Source organism: Podarcis bocagei (genome assembly GCF_964188305.1).
Source record: "Podarcis bocagei genome assembly, chromosome: 4".
Lineage (NCBI taxonomy): Eukaryota > Metazoa > Chordata > Lepidosauria > Squamata > Lacertidae > Podarcis > Podarcis bocagei.
This window is the reverse complement of record NC_138128.1, coordinates 26,498,979-26,512,967: the sequence shown is the minus strand read 5'-3', so window position 1 is coordinate 26,512,967 and position 13,989 is coordinate 26,498,979. Positions and strand designations below refer to the sequence as shown.

At 43.5% G+C, this 13,989-nt stretch overlaps 1 protein-coding gene across 1 annotated transcript in view; it reads left to right on the top strand.

Moving 5' to 3' along the window:
- AGTR1 (angiotensin II receptor type 1) overlaps positions 1-13,989 on the top strand; it is a 48,943-nt gene that overhangs the window by 29,842 nt on the left and 5,112 nt on the right. The window lies entirely within an intron of this gene.

The following is a 13,989-nucleotide window of genomic DNA, read 5'->3' as shown; positions in this document are numbered from 1 at the left end:
TCCGTCTCCCCTCAACAGATCAGCCCATTCTCCACAGTCAGCACTGAAGTCCAGAAAGTATTTAAAAGCATGTTTCAAAGGCCCTCCAAAGTTAAGAGCCCCCACAACTCCAGACCCCCCCTGGCCCAAAACCAAATCCCAAAAACCAAAACGTCCCTGCCTAGGGGGATCCATCCAGCTTCCCATCTCCCAACCAGACGATACTCCCTCTCTCCATATCTGACTTTCTCCAGCTTCAGTCTTCAAAAACAGCAGCTTATGCTCCTGCAGGGCCTCGGGTTTCTCCATTTGTGTTACTTGAGGTTCAACAGCAACCTCCATTATCTTCTGCCCTTGCACTTGCCCTGTCAAAACAGATTCCTGGGTTGGTTCCTGAATGATTTCTATATGAGTATTCACTATTTGTCCAAAGTTTTTGACTGCAACAGTCATCAAATCCATCTTCTCATGCAGCTGCTCCAACAAAGCGCTTGTCTTGCAAAAAGCAAGCACCAAAACTTCTTCTAAACACATTTTTATCCAAGGTCAGAGTCTGGTCTAATGATCCTTAATCTCCACAGCTGTGAAATCCCCAGGTCGACTCCAGCAACAGTTTAACAAGCTCCCTCTAGAGGAGACAATTTCTATTTGTATCCATCTTTTGAAAGCAGGTCCAACAAAAGAAAGTTACTTTCATTTTTCAAATATTTTGTTTCTTTTGAATGCAAAAGGCAACATTGGAATCAATATGTTTCTCTTTTTTAACTATCTGTCAAAAGACGTTCCATTCACAGTCAATGAACTTCCCCAAAAATTTCTGTCTCTGACACCCCGTTCCCAGGTTTGAGATGGTGGAAATTTATCTTTCTTTACTCTCTCTCCTGCAGGCTTGAACAATCTAAGATTTCCCCCCCCCCCCTCTTCTCCTGCTTCCAAGAGGGGTTTTGATGGTTATAACTGAAGGAAACTTAGTCCTTTATATATGACTTTCCTGACTTTAGCTTGCAAAGTTTTGCTTCAGTCTATTTACAAAAGCGGAAGGCGGACTTCCTGTTTAGAACCTTCCCACTTCGGTGCCAAATTAAAATGTTTCATAGTCCAATTTTCCGTTCTACTCACGGGTACTTGTTTAGAGTCCAATTGTCCACAGGAAAAACGTCAGCACTCTCCGGCAACGGCTGTGCGGCTTCACTCCGTAAAAGTAGCGGTCGATTCAAAACACCGCGCCGCTCACCCCACGTCGCTTCGGATCCCCGAAAAAGGGTTTCCCTGCAAGTAGGGGAGGCGCTCTTGGTGTCAGCCGAATCCCACGTTCCTGGGCTCACAATATCACCCATCTCAAACCCTATGATTCACAAGTGTGGCCCTGCTGGTGGTGGCACTGAGCCATGGCAGGTCCTTCTTGGTGGTGGCTCTCCATTTGTGCTAATGCTCCCATCTACCCCCTGGGATGCACCTGTCTTTCTTTTTATTAACATTCAGGAGAATCTAGAACCATTCCTGTTCAGCCAGGCATTTTGTGGCTGAAACAACTTTTCCTGGCAGCCTTGAAACTGTGAGGTGTGAGGATATGCAATTGTTTTTAAATGACTGAAGACTCACATGAGGAGGCCGAGCCCTCAACACCAGCACAAAATATCCTGAAATATCCCTCCCCCAGACCTGCCCCAGCCCATTTCCGAGCACAATTCAAAGTGTTGGTGCTGACCTTTAAAGCCCTAAATAGCCTCAGTCCTGTATACCCGAGGGAGCCTCTCCACCCCCATCGTTCTGCCCGGACACTGAGGTCCAGCGCCGAGGTCCTTCTGGCGGTTCCCTTGCTGTGAGAAGCCAAGTTACAGGGAACCAGGCAGAGGGCCTTCTCAGTAGTGGCGCCCGCCCTGTGGAACGCCCTCCCATCAGATGTCAAGGAAATAAGCAACTATCCTATTTTTAAAAGACATCTGAAGGCAGCCCTGTTTAGGGAAGTTTTTAATATTTAATGCTGTATTGTTTTTAACACTCGATTGGGAGCTGCCCAGAGTGGCTGGGGAAACTCAGCCAGATGGGCAGGGTATAGATAAATTATTATTATTATTATTATTATTATTATTATTATTATTATTATTATTATTATTATTATTATTATTATTATTAGAGGCATCCTTGGTGGGGACTGACAAATAAGTGTGGGTGGATATGTAAAAAGCCATACACATCAGCACTAAGAAAAATATGCAGTGGTACTTCGGGTTACAGACGCTTCAGGTTACAGATGCTTTAGGTTACAGACTCTGCTAACCCAGAAATAGTATCTCGGGTTAAGAACTTTGCTTCAGGATGAGAACAGAAATCGTGCGGCGGCAGCAGGAGGCCCCATTAGCTAAAGTGGTACCCCAGATTAAGAAAAGTTTCAGGTTTTGAACAGACCTCCAGAATGAATTAAGTTCTTAACCTGAGGTACCACTGCAATGAAAAAAGTAACATTGGCTTAGTTACTGCCATTTTTCTAGAAAAAGAGGTGCTGGAACTCACCATGAACGCCTCCCTTGTTCTCTTATAATGGCAATGGTGCCCACCTGAGAGGTGCTGGAACTGAGTTCCGGTGAGTTCAAGCTGGAAAAAAAGCCCAGCTTAGTTTTTGCTGCCTCATTCAGATCCTGTTTCACCTCAGACAAAGCCCAGAATCCCTCCAAAGCACCATGCTTTGCCTTGGGGTTCATCCAAATCCTCAACAAAAACCTACTCCATATCTCCAAACAAGGCTGTGGCGTATGGAAGAACACATTCTTTGCATGAAAAAGTTCCCAAGTTAAATTTCTGGCATTTCCAGGTGGGGATAGGGGAGAAATTCTATTCAGGTCACATTTAAAAGCAAATCTAGTGAATTTGCACTTTTTGAAACAATTTGCATACTGAAGCACAACCACCCTTCAAAATTCTACCCTCTCCAGTAGTGCAGTTCTCCAGCCCAATTAAAGTAAACAAAAATGCATATATTAGGGGGAACTGTATGAAAATGCATTTTAAAAAAAATACAAAAATGTATTGTATTATATTAGGGAGATTGTTTTGCAAATATGTGCATATCAGTCAAAACTGCATACAAAATAAGTTGATCAGGTGAAATGTGCACTGAAATGTTGGTGGACTTCCATGAAGTGGCACTGTGGGTTAAACCACAGAGCCTAGGACTTGATGATCAGAAGGTCGGAGGTTCGAATCCCTGCGATGGGGTGAGCTCCCGTTGTTTGGTCCGGTCCCAGCTCCTGCCCACCTAGCAGTTCGAAAGCACATCAAAGTGCAAGTAGATAAATAGGTACCGCTCCAGCGGGAAGGTAAATGGCATTTCCATGCACTGCTCTGGTTCGCCAGAAGCGGCTTAGTCATGCTGGCCACATGACCCGGGAGCTGTACGCTGGCTCCCTCGGCCAATAAAGCAAGATGAGCACCACAACCCCAGAGTCGGTCACGACTGGACCTAATGGTCAGGGGTCCCTCTACCTTTACCTTTACTCTCCAGGTAGAGCTGGAAATGTCTTGCGCATGGAATCATGGAAAGCTGCTGCCAGTCTGTGTAGACAATACTGAGCTAAACAGGCAAATGATAGAAGGCCTCTTTCTCTCTCTCTCCCTCTCTCTCTCATTACTCCTTTCCCACCATTCATCTCAAGAAAGAAAAATCCAGCAAGCATTTCAACAACACCAGAAAACCTCTATCAAACCACAGAAGTTGTCTCGGGGTGGTAATGATGATGGAGCCTGAACATCTGAAGTAGGGACTCCATTATGGCATTAATGTTGAGCATGCTGGGTTGGATACAGAGTTAAGTGCTTATAATGGGACAGGTAGAAGCTGGGGGCCCCTGCTGAATAGAATGGATGAGGACTGAGGAGAAAAGAGAAACCCTCACAAATCCGATGGAAACCCCTTTGATGAACAGAACTGCCACTCACAAAAGATGCCTCTGTTCAGTTTTTAAGGATCCACTCTTCCCGCTCTGACCCCTACATCACAGCCTATGCCATTCAGCATGACACCCTTGCCGCCTTCAGTGGAACAGTTTGGAGGGGCTGGCAGGCTGGCATCTCTCTACTCCCATCCATCCATTTTAATAATAATAATAATAATAAATTTATAAAACCCCACATTTTCTCATGACAAGCACACACAACAACCCTGATTATGCTGAGTGTTATTGACTGGCCTGAGTTCACCCAGTGAGCTTCATGAATGTGAAGCCATATCTCCCTAGACCTAGTCCATCACTCTAACCACTTGCTGCTATTGCCAGGGTGAGTAGCCAGGTGAGAAGGAATTGAGAATCTGGAGGGTAAGAGCTAGGAAGATCAAGGGCTGTATAAGCAGTGTGGATGAAGGAGTTAAATTCTTCTCCCACTATTAAAATCCAAGCCAGAGATTCATTATGGGGTAGCAGCGCTCATCTCATATTTGAGATGAGCATTATGAACCCCCAAGGCTCATATTTCTGAAACAGGAAACATAAGTTTTGGTGCTATTGCTAATTGTCAGGTCCATGAGAACACTCTTCCCCACTAGCTGGCCCTGGTGTGTTTATATACAGGAAATGAGGATAACCTTAGGATCATGGGATTAATAATTGTGGGAGTAAATATTTTTATTTTGGTGCGTTATTGCTTCTAGCCATACAAGATAACTGCAGCAAGGAACTCAGAACATTATTTTTCTCACTGCAGCAGTTAAAGGGACAGCTAGGGGGAAAGGAAACCAGAAATGGATGAAAGGGAACAAAATCCCTAGTTAATTGGAGGAGGGGAATACTTCAAGCCAGGGCTTTTTTCCAGCCAGAACTCAGTTCCGGCACTTCTCAGGTGGGCGCCATTGCCATTATAATAGAAAAAGGGAGGCGTTCATGGTGAGTTCTGGCACCTCCCTTCCATAAAAATAGCACTGCTTAAAGCTATTCTTAATAAACATATTTCAAATGTTCTTCGGCATTACTTCTCACTTTGAAAATAATGATTAGTGGCACCTTTGTCCAAAATCTTGATTCTAACTTTTTTGTGGCTATTCACAGCCTGTGCTTTCCGGTTGTTTTCCTGTTCTGCTTGTTGGGCACTTGGAAGCTCTCCCCTACCCCATTCTTCCTCAAGTGATCCTGGCCAATCAGTGATAAGAAACTGGACATAATGATGTCATCATGATATGTAGCCAATGGTGATGTCTACTGAAGCCCATTAGACTGAGGACAATTTTCTGTACATGGGCAAACCTTAACAGTTATGGATAACTACTAGGCCTAGAGAGTTTATCAGCCTTTCCACAATAAACCCTGGGGAAGTGTTGAAAGGGTGGTCCTTTTCCATTGTAATGAATGTTATGCTCACACTGACACCCAACCACCCATATATATTGGCTCAGTAATATTGCTGAATGGTTTCCATTCTTCATTGAGGAAATTGTAGAATGAAGTTGGTATGTACTGTTGCCACTTTTGTGGAAAAAAGAAACATACTCCAACCATATAGGTAAAGGGACCCCTGACAGTTAAGTCCAGCCGTGGACGACTCTGGGGTTGCGGCACTCATCTCGCTTTATTGGCCGAGGGAGCCAGTGTACAGCTTCCAGGTCATGTGGCCAGCATGATTAACCTGCTTCTGGCGAACCAGAGCAGCGCACGGAAATGCCGTTTACCTTCCCACTGGAGCAGTACCTATTTATCTACTTGCACTTTGACGTGCTTTCGAACTTCTAGGTGGGCAGGAGCAGGGACTGAGCAACGGGAGCTCACCCCGTCATAGGGATTCGAACCGCCAACCTTCTGATCGGCAAGCCCTAGGCTCTGTGGTTTAGACCACAGTGCCACCCGCGTCCCCGACGCCAACCATATATGCACCCACAAAGAGTGACGCTTTCATTCCATTTGCAAAAGAGAGTCATGGCACTCTGCTGACCTTTCGACAGGCTCCATGGCTGCTTGCTATCTCAAAAGTCCTTGTCAGAAAGCAAACACTGCAAGTTTATGTGAGCTTGAAATCTGGCTTGCGGCGTTCGGTTACATGATTACGGTTAATGAAGTTCTCGCAGGAAGCTGCAGTCACTGGCATCTCGTTTTTCATTCAGCAAAGAGCTGTTTACCTTGCAGAGGCCCAGCATTCTCCTCTGTTATCTCAGGCAGTTTAATTAGAAGGCATGATCGTCCAACATAGGAAATGAGTAGAGTGCTAAATAATGGTTGGTGGAACAGTCTGAAGCAGCACATTCTCATCAGTGACTTATCATAATCATTGTAATTAAAAATAAAAAAAATAAAAGGTCAAACAGGACAGTCATGTACAACAGGGATTAGCAGCTCCCCAGATAATTTGTTGAAAAATGGAGCCTCAAGCAGCCCCCACCACCGCCATTTATACTTGCTTGAATGTCTGCTCTGTTAACAAAAGCTTTCTGTGCCTTGCCAGTCCTAAAAAGAGGTCAATCTACTACTATTATATTGTTGCCAGGGTTCCAGTTGGAATTGTATATCTATGGAATTAATTTGCACCCATCACATGCATTAGTCAAAAGATAACAGCAGCATATAAAAAGCAGTTTGGCATCTTTAATTGTGATGATTGTCATAGTCTTGCCAACTAGAAGTTTTGACCTTTTATCAGAATACTTACTCAGGAAGTTAAAAACAAAAACTAATCTACTGTTCCATTTTTATTTTTACTTTGGGGGCTTTCCACATTTGTCATTTATACTGGTATGACTTCTGGGGGGGGGGGGTGTCAGATTTTTTCAGCGTCTTTATTCAGCTAGTCTTCTGAAATGATTCCCTGGGAAGAGGGATTGATGGTTAAACCACTCTGAGAATTGTAGCTCTGTGAAGGGAATAGGGGGATCTCCTAATAATTCTCAGTGCTCTTAACAAATTACAGTTCCCAGGATTCTTGGGGATTGGGGATCCATGGCTGTTTATAGTGATATGATACTGATTTGAATGTGTAGTGCCGATGGGCCACCACTCTCCAATAACAATAACATACAGTGGTACCTCGGGTTAAGTACTTAATTCGTTCTGGAGGTCTGTTCTTAACCTGAAACTGTTCTTAACCTGAAGCACCACTTTAGCTAATGGGGCGTCCTGCTGCCGCCTCGCCTCCGGAGCATGATTTCTGTTCTCATCCTGAAGCAAAGTTCTTAACCTGAAGCACTATTTCTGGGTTAGCGGAGTCAGTAACCTGAAGCATATGTAACCTGAAGTGTATGTAACCTGAGGTACCACTGTATGGCCAAAGAGGCAGACAATCAGCTACAAAGTCACTCTTTAAAATGTTGGATCAAACAGGAACTGTAACACTATAAATGGCAAGGGCAGAAAAGTGTGAGACTGGAACCAGCATTGTTGCCACAAACTTTCAAGACTTTTCCTTTGTCCTTAAATAAAACAGGGTGTTTTTTCCCCCCAACAACACTGTGGTGTCTTTATTATATATATGCAGCTGTAAGTCACCAGAACTCAGTTCTGGCACCTCTCAGGTTGGCGCCATTGCCATAATAAGAAAACAAGGAAGGCGTTCATGGTGAGTTCCAGTACCTCTTTTTCTAGAAAAATAGCACTGTATATGATATATGGTTTATTTATATACTATGTAAGAGGGGCTCACAGCAATAACACCTCAGAAGGTCTTTCTTCTCCCATAGCCACAGCCTTGGATTCAAGCAGGAATCAAGCATGTTTCTCACTCCCTGGCTACTGCCTGCTTCCTCCTTCTAGTCCAGCTCTCTCACACACCCAGTTCTGGTCTTCATCCTTCTCATGACCCACCAGGTGAGGGAGGGAGGCCACCCATTTGCCCTCTGGCACACAGCAAACTTCTTTTCTTATACCAACTTATACTTAGGGCCATTGTGGCCCTTGCCTGGCTAATTCAACAGTGGGATCTTCCATTAGATTCCAACCCTTACTGGATCCAGGAATTAGAAGACACTCGTGTCTACAGCCTAACTCCCACCCTCTACCACGACCAAGAAAAACCCACCCTCACAACAATAATTTTAACTGGATTCTCTGGTGGAATGTCTCTAGTACCGTATATCTTTAGAGAACCGTGGGTTGCAGTGGCGTAGCGTGGGGGGTGCCAGGGGTGCCGACCGCACCGGGCGCAACATCTGGGGGGGCGCGAGTCCAGAGGGAAGGGACAAGTTCCTTCCTCCGCCGGGCTCCCCGCCGCCACCGCCAGCCTTGCGCCCTAGCGCGCGCGCCCCCCATCGTCGCTGTGGCTGCGCTCCGCTCACTGCTCGCAGGAGGAGCAGCCGCTGCAGCAGCGCCGACGCCGCCACTGACGCCTGGCCGGGCACGGGCAGCCTCTGCACCCTGCCGCCGCCGCCATCCCCTCGGCCCAGCCACAGGCGGCGGCTGCTTCTGCCTCCATCCTCCTCCGGGCAAGCAGCGTTGTTTGCGCGGCAGCGCCAGCGGCAACTCGCAGGTTAGGGGTTGGGGGGGCGCAAATTACTTTCCTTGCCCCGGGTTAGGGGGCGCAAATTACTTGCGTTGCCCCGGGAGCTGACAACTCACGCTACGCCGCTGGTGGGTTGGATCCAGAAGCAGTTCCTCCAATGGGGGAATCCCCCTCCACTGGCAGATGCACCTCTGCGTTCCATCCCAGTATTTTCAGGCTGTGAAGTGGCATTTGGAAGAACTTCATTTCCAAGTAGCAACCAACCATGGGATGCAAGTAACAGCTTGGTAATCCAGCTAGCTGTAATGGCCACTCTTCTGCTTGATTTTGAAAGGTTACAGTGACTATATTTTAGGCAGCACATTTATATAGATCAGTTTGGGGCATTGGTTCCACATTAAAATGAAAGCAATATCCAGTAACATCTCTCTCTCTCTCTCTCGCCTGCATTTCACAAGTTCCAAAGCCAAAAGAAGCCCTGCAGTTATTACTTCAGTCAGGAAGGCATTTTGCCACTATTCTTCCCTGGAACAATATTTTTAATGTTTTGTTTCTACAAGCAAGTTTAGATTTAAGGCCTCCCCATGTTGAATATTAAGTATCTGTAGGAAACCTAAATGGCATTAAGCCTATATTTTCATGTGAACTTTAAAAGCACAAACACACACATTAAAAACTGATAAGGAAATATGGAGAACTGAATTTAAGATTAAAAAATTGAGAAAACAAAATTGACACTTTTGCCTATCTCTGTTCTTTAGTAGTAAGTGTGCAAAAGTTTGGACTGTCATTTCTTAAAGCATTTCTAAACATTCATGAAGAAAAGAAGATCAGGTTGTATCCTGCAAATTTCCCTTTATGACCTCTTTTTAAGGGTATTTGTTATAGTTAATCAACAAAATGGGAGCATGATGGGAAATAGAAGCAAATATGAAGCCTGGTAAAGGAAAACACAAATTAAATTATGTTCTTGCTTAATTGCTGTGTAGACTCTACACAGCTCTGCAAAGCTCATTAAATTAATTTCATTATAATAACTAATTACAGGGTGATCTATCAAAATACAAAGCTGTTGTTTTTTTATATATCTTTGAAAAGGTCAAGGCCAATTTCACTATTTTCCCTTTTCTATAGTTAGCTAACATTTAAAAAGCAGGGGGGGGGGAAGGAAAGTTCATTATTGTTGCAGAATGCAAATTTCTGCAATTTACCTCTCAATGAAATACAGGACAACTATTGATGGTTTGAACAGATCCAGAGTGCATCACATAGGTATTTTGATCAGCACAGAATTATGCAGCTGGATAATCTGCCACTATCACTGATACCCAGAATGCAGCCGTGAAATGTTTGTGATCGTTTGGTCGGCTCTTAAGAACGAATGCTCCTCCCGATTTAAGTGTCTTTCATGCATTGTCTAGAGAAATTTTGCACTTTCCCTAGATTAGTGATAATGTAAATGAAATGCATTGCAGTAAATGGAGAAATCTCCATGCTACAGTTTTTATAACTAAATCTTCATGTTTCCTGGCAAAGGAAGGGGGATAATTTAGTGCAAGGCGTAGGTATGTTCCAAGCTGTTATGCTGCATCACATTGGTGGTAGCTGCCATCTTGATTTTCCACTTCAGAAAGGACGTGTTTCTGCTTCAGTTGTTAAGCTTTTCACTTGCTTTCAGATTTTCATACCAGTGCACCAGCTGTGGATTTCCTGAGGAACATCTTTTATCGGTGCTACCTTTGGAAGCGTTAGAAGTTCCCTTGACTATAAAAATCCAATTTGGATCTTAGCAATAGTTCCTCAGTGCAGCTTAGACACTGGGCCCCTTGGCCGTTATTTCTCAAAGTAATATAACCTCAAACAAATAGCTTGGCAAGGTCATACAGGTGATAAGGTTACAAAAATATCTCACTTAAACTTTATCGTGAGAAAGTCACACAGCTGTCCTGTTCCAGGAATCTACAATACCAAATAGTATTTCTTAATGAGCAAACAAGAAAGGCCGTCACTATACCTTGCATGCCCTCCAAATGTCCTGGGAAAACCAGGACACCCCATTTTTCCTCACAAGAGCATGGCAATAATTTTGGGTGCTGTGATCTCTCGCGATTTTGCACCGAGATCTCACCCCAGAAAAAGCACCTTTTTCAGGGCTGCGATCTCACACAGCACCCCAAAACACACATTTTGGGGCACCATGAGAGCGCCCCTCAAGAAATGTGTCTTTTGTGGTCTCAAGCAGATCAGATGACTCACACAGGAGCACGGATGGGAAGACACACATCCTGGTTTCAGGACTTAACATATTGAAGGATATTATCTTGTGCAATTAAAATAGGTAACATCTGAATGGGGACATACAAAGATTCCTTGAGCAGACCAAACAAGAACCTGTTTCCCACCCATAATGGCCAACCGGGAGTCTCTAGGAAAGTGACCAGGGCAAGAAAGTTATAGCCTTCCCCGAGCAACTGGAACTCAGTGGCATACTTTCTCTGAAAGTTCATGGTCCTCTTAGTACACGCCCTAAAAATTCCAAACTAAGGTGGTTTTATTCAGCAGATTATAATACCACATTGGCCCGAATATAAGACGCACCCCCCCCAAAAAAAAAAATTCCAACCGGGAAAAGTTAAAGTGCAGCTTAAATTCGTGACTTTACAAAAATTGGCTTTTACAATATCTCTTTTGCAACAGACATATGGTATGGTATGGTATTGACAGTGCGGTATTGATTTGCATTTATGGTGCTACGAACAGGTGTTTAAGCCACTTGTGGGTCCTCTCTAGTACCCATAGGATTTTCTTCTATATTTGTCATTTACAGGTGTGAGTGCCTGTGGAATTTTAAGGGAGTGGCTTATATTCGGGTATTGTCTTTTTTTCTTTTCCCCCCTTGAATTTTAAAGGTGCGGCTTGTTTGCGGGTGCAGCTTATATTCAGGCCAATACGGTAATTCATTTACTGCATCGTCTGGAACAGGGCCGGGGAACCTGTGACCCCGATGTTGCTGGAGTGTAGCCACAACCATCAGACATTCTGGGAAGGGGCTGGTGGGAGTTGGAGTCCAGAAACACCCCTGATTTAGAGTGTGTTCTACCATGCACCCAAAATTCCATTTGTGCCCACTGGCCGAAAGAGGCTGGTGACCCAATGGGTCCTTAATTCTCAAGTAGTGCCACTAAAAGTAAGCCTATATCCCCCCCCCCTCAAATATGGCTACAGAGTACCCCTTGAAGAAGGATTGATTTTTAAATCACTCTGAAAAGTATAGCTCTGGGAGTGGAACAGGAGTTTCATAACAACTCTCTGCAGCCTTAGCAAACCACGGCTCCCAGAATTCTTTGGAGGGGGCAAGCCATGGCTCCTTAAAGTGTTATCATAGAGCTTTAAAAGCATGATGTGATGGCAGCCTTATGATTTGCCGAAAGGCAATTCTCTTTATTCTTTTTTGTGGCAAACTGAAAGGCAATCCTGATTAATAATGAGGCTAGTAGTTTTGGCACTAGGATGTGTCAAATGTTGCACATGTTTAAAAACCCTAAAATGGGACCTTCTGTGGTCAGTATATTGCTTTATTTCTTCAAAGCAGGAATTATTATCTTGAGAAACCTCCATTTAAAATATCTGTCTAACTTTTTAAACTTCATAAAAATAACAAAGATTCTTTCTGAGAGGTGCCTAAACTATAATTTACAGTCAAATTTCCCATGAATAGGGGAAATTAAATTGTGGTCCTTGACAAAAGTTTGATATTCAGTTACACATAATTAGGTATTCAGTGCTAGCGCAATTCCTAAGAAACTGAATGATCCTTAGCTAATATAAGTGCATTCTGTAGCACTCGCCCTCTGTGAAACAACACTTTTGCTATAATGGAATTATATCCAGGAGTCATTGCAGATATTCAGAGTAAACATGCTCTTTTGCAAGACTGCACCCCCACAATTTGTCAGTTAAACAACAAGTAGCCATGAAATCACAGAGTGCAGTCAAGTTTCTAACCAGGAACAAATATAGCTTCAACCAGTGCTGCAGTTAGGCAATTCTAAAGGTGGTGTTCAACTAACTTTTATTAACTAACTAAATCCATCAAAATTAATGGCCCTACATTAGTCATGACCATGAATTTCAGTGGGCCTACCCATTGAAAAGTTAGTTGAGCACACCCCTAAATTTTTAAATTCTGGATTTAATGGTTTTAAGAGGGGCCCCTCTCTTTAGATAGTAGTATCTATTACTTCACTTGCTTCAGGATACCCTCCTGCTCATTTTGCTGGGTATTATACATCTCTTACTAAAGTCCTATTCACATGACATGGCATTCACATGAATGAATCTAGGTAAGGCAGGTTGGTATCCACTAACCCCACCCTGAGGTGCATGCATTCAACAGACCTTGTCAACAAACCCTACACAAGTATGAACTGTATGTCTAGAGCAGTGATGGCCAAACATGGCCCTCCAGCTGTTTTGGGACTACAATTCCCATCATCCCTGACCACTGGTCCTGTTAGCTAGGGATGATGGGAGTTGTAGTACCAAAACAGCTGGAGGGCCATGTTTGGCCATCACCGGTCTAAAGGATCAGTCCACACATTCTGAGATCCTGTACAACTCAGTTTGTACCTATTAACTATTCAAAAGACCCTTCTGAACCTGCATCAACCAGGAATGTGATTACAGGGTGTATGATGTCATGTGAACAGATATTATGTGAATTCACAATACATGGCTGCTGCTTCTGCCAATGGAACAACTAACTACTTTCCTGTTACAGGCAACACACTCCAAATATACAATTTCTTCATACTATTATTCCATTACAATCAGCAAGAAAACATGTTTGGTTCATTGATTTTGGCTCATATTTATTTTAATCATAGTGACTTAGCATACCCAAAGTGAGTTTAAGAATAAAGCCAATATGCTTGCTAATCAGACACAAATTAACTTTTGGCAAGAGATCCACGTAAGTTCAGATAGACAAGTTTCTGAATGCCAAGAGGTTTTGTTTTCATTAACAGCTATTAAACTTCCATGATCCAAGACGACCTCTTAAGTGATTCACTAAAAACATATTTAATTGCGTTGTTTGTCTTGGTCTCCAGTGAGCAGCCAAAACATAGCCTATGAATGTTACTCAGATGCTGATTATTTTGATCCATAATATAACCTAAACAGAACACCAAGATATCTGGGATCTAGCAGTTGTGCTATATTTGGCATTTACATTGATAAGATACTGCAGTGGAAAGAACAACATTTCATTCATTTTTCATGATGTAATGTCCAGGTTGCTTAGGTCAGTCCAGTGCTTTCTTTTTTTAAAAAAAATGTTTAGGGGTACTCTCATTTTCCTACTCATATTGAAATACTGCCCCTCAATGAGACCAAACTTAGATTCACAAAATGTTTAGGGGTATGCGTACCCGCAGGAAAAAAAGCACCGAGTCAGTCCCTTGTTCTTGTAGAGTGCAAGAAAACATTAATATACCTAAATTCAAGAAGTCATTATGATAGATATAAAATTGTTCTAAACAAGGATGGGGAACTTGTGGCCCTCCAATTGTTGATGGACTCCAACTTCCACCAGCCCCA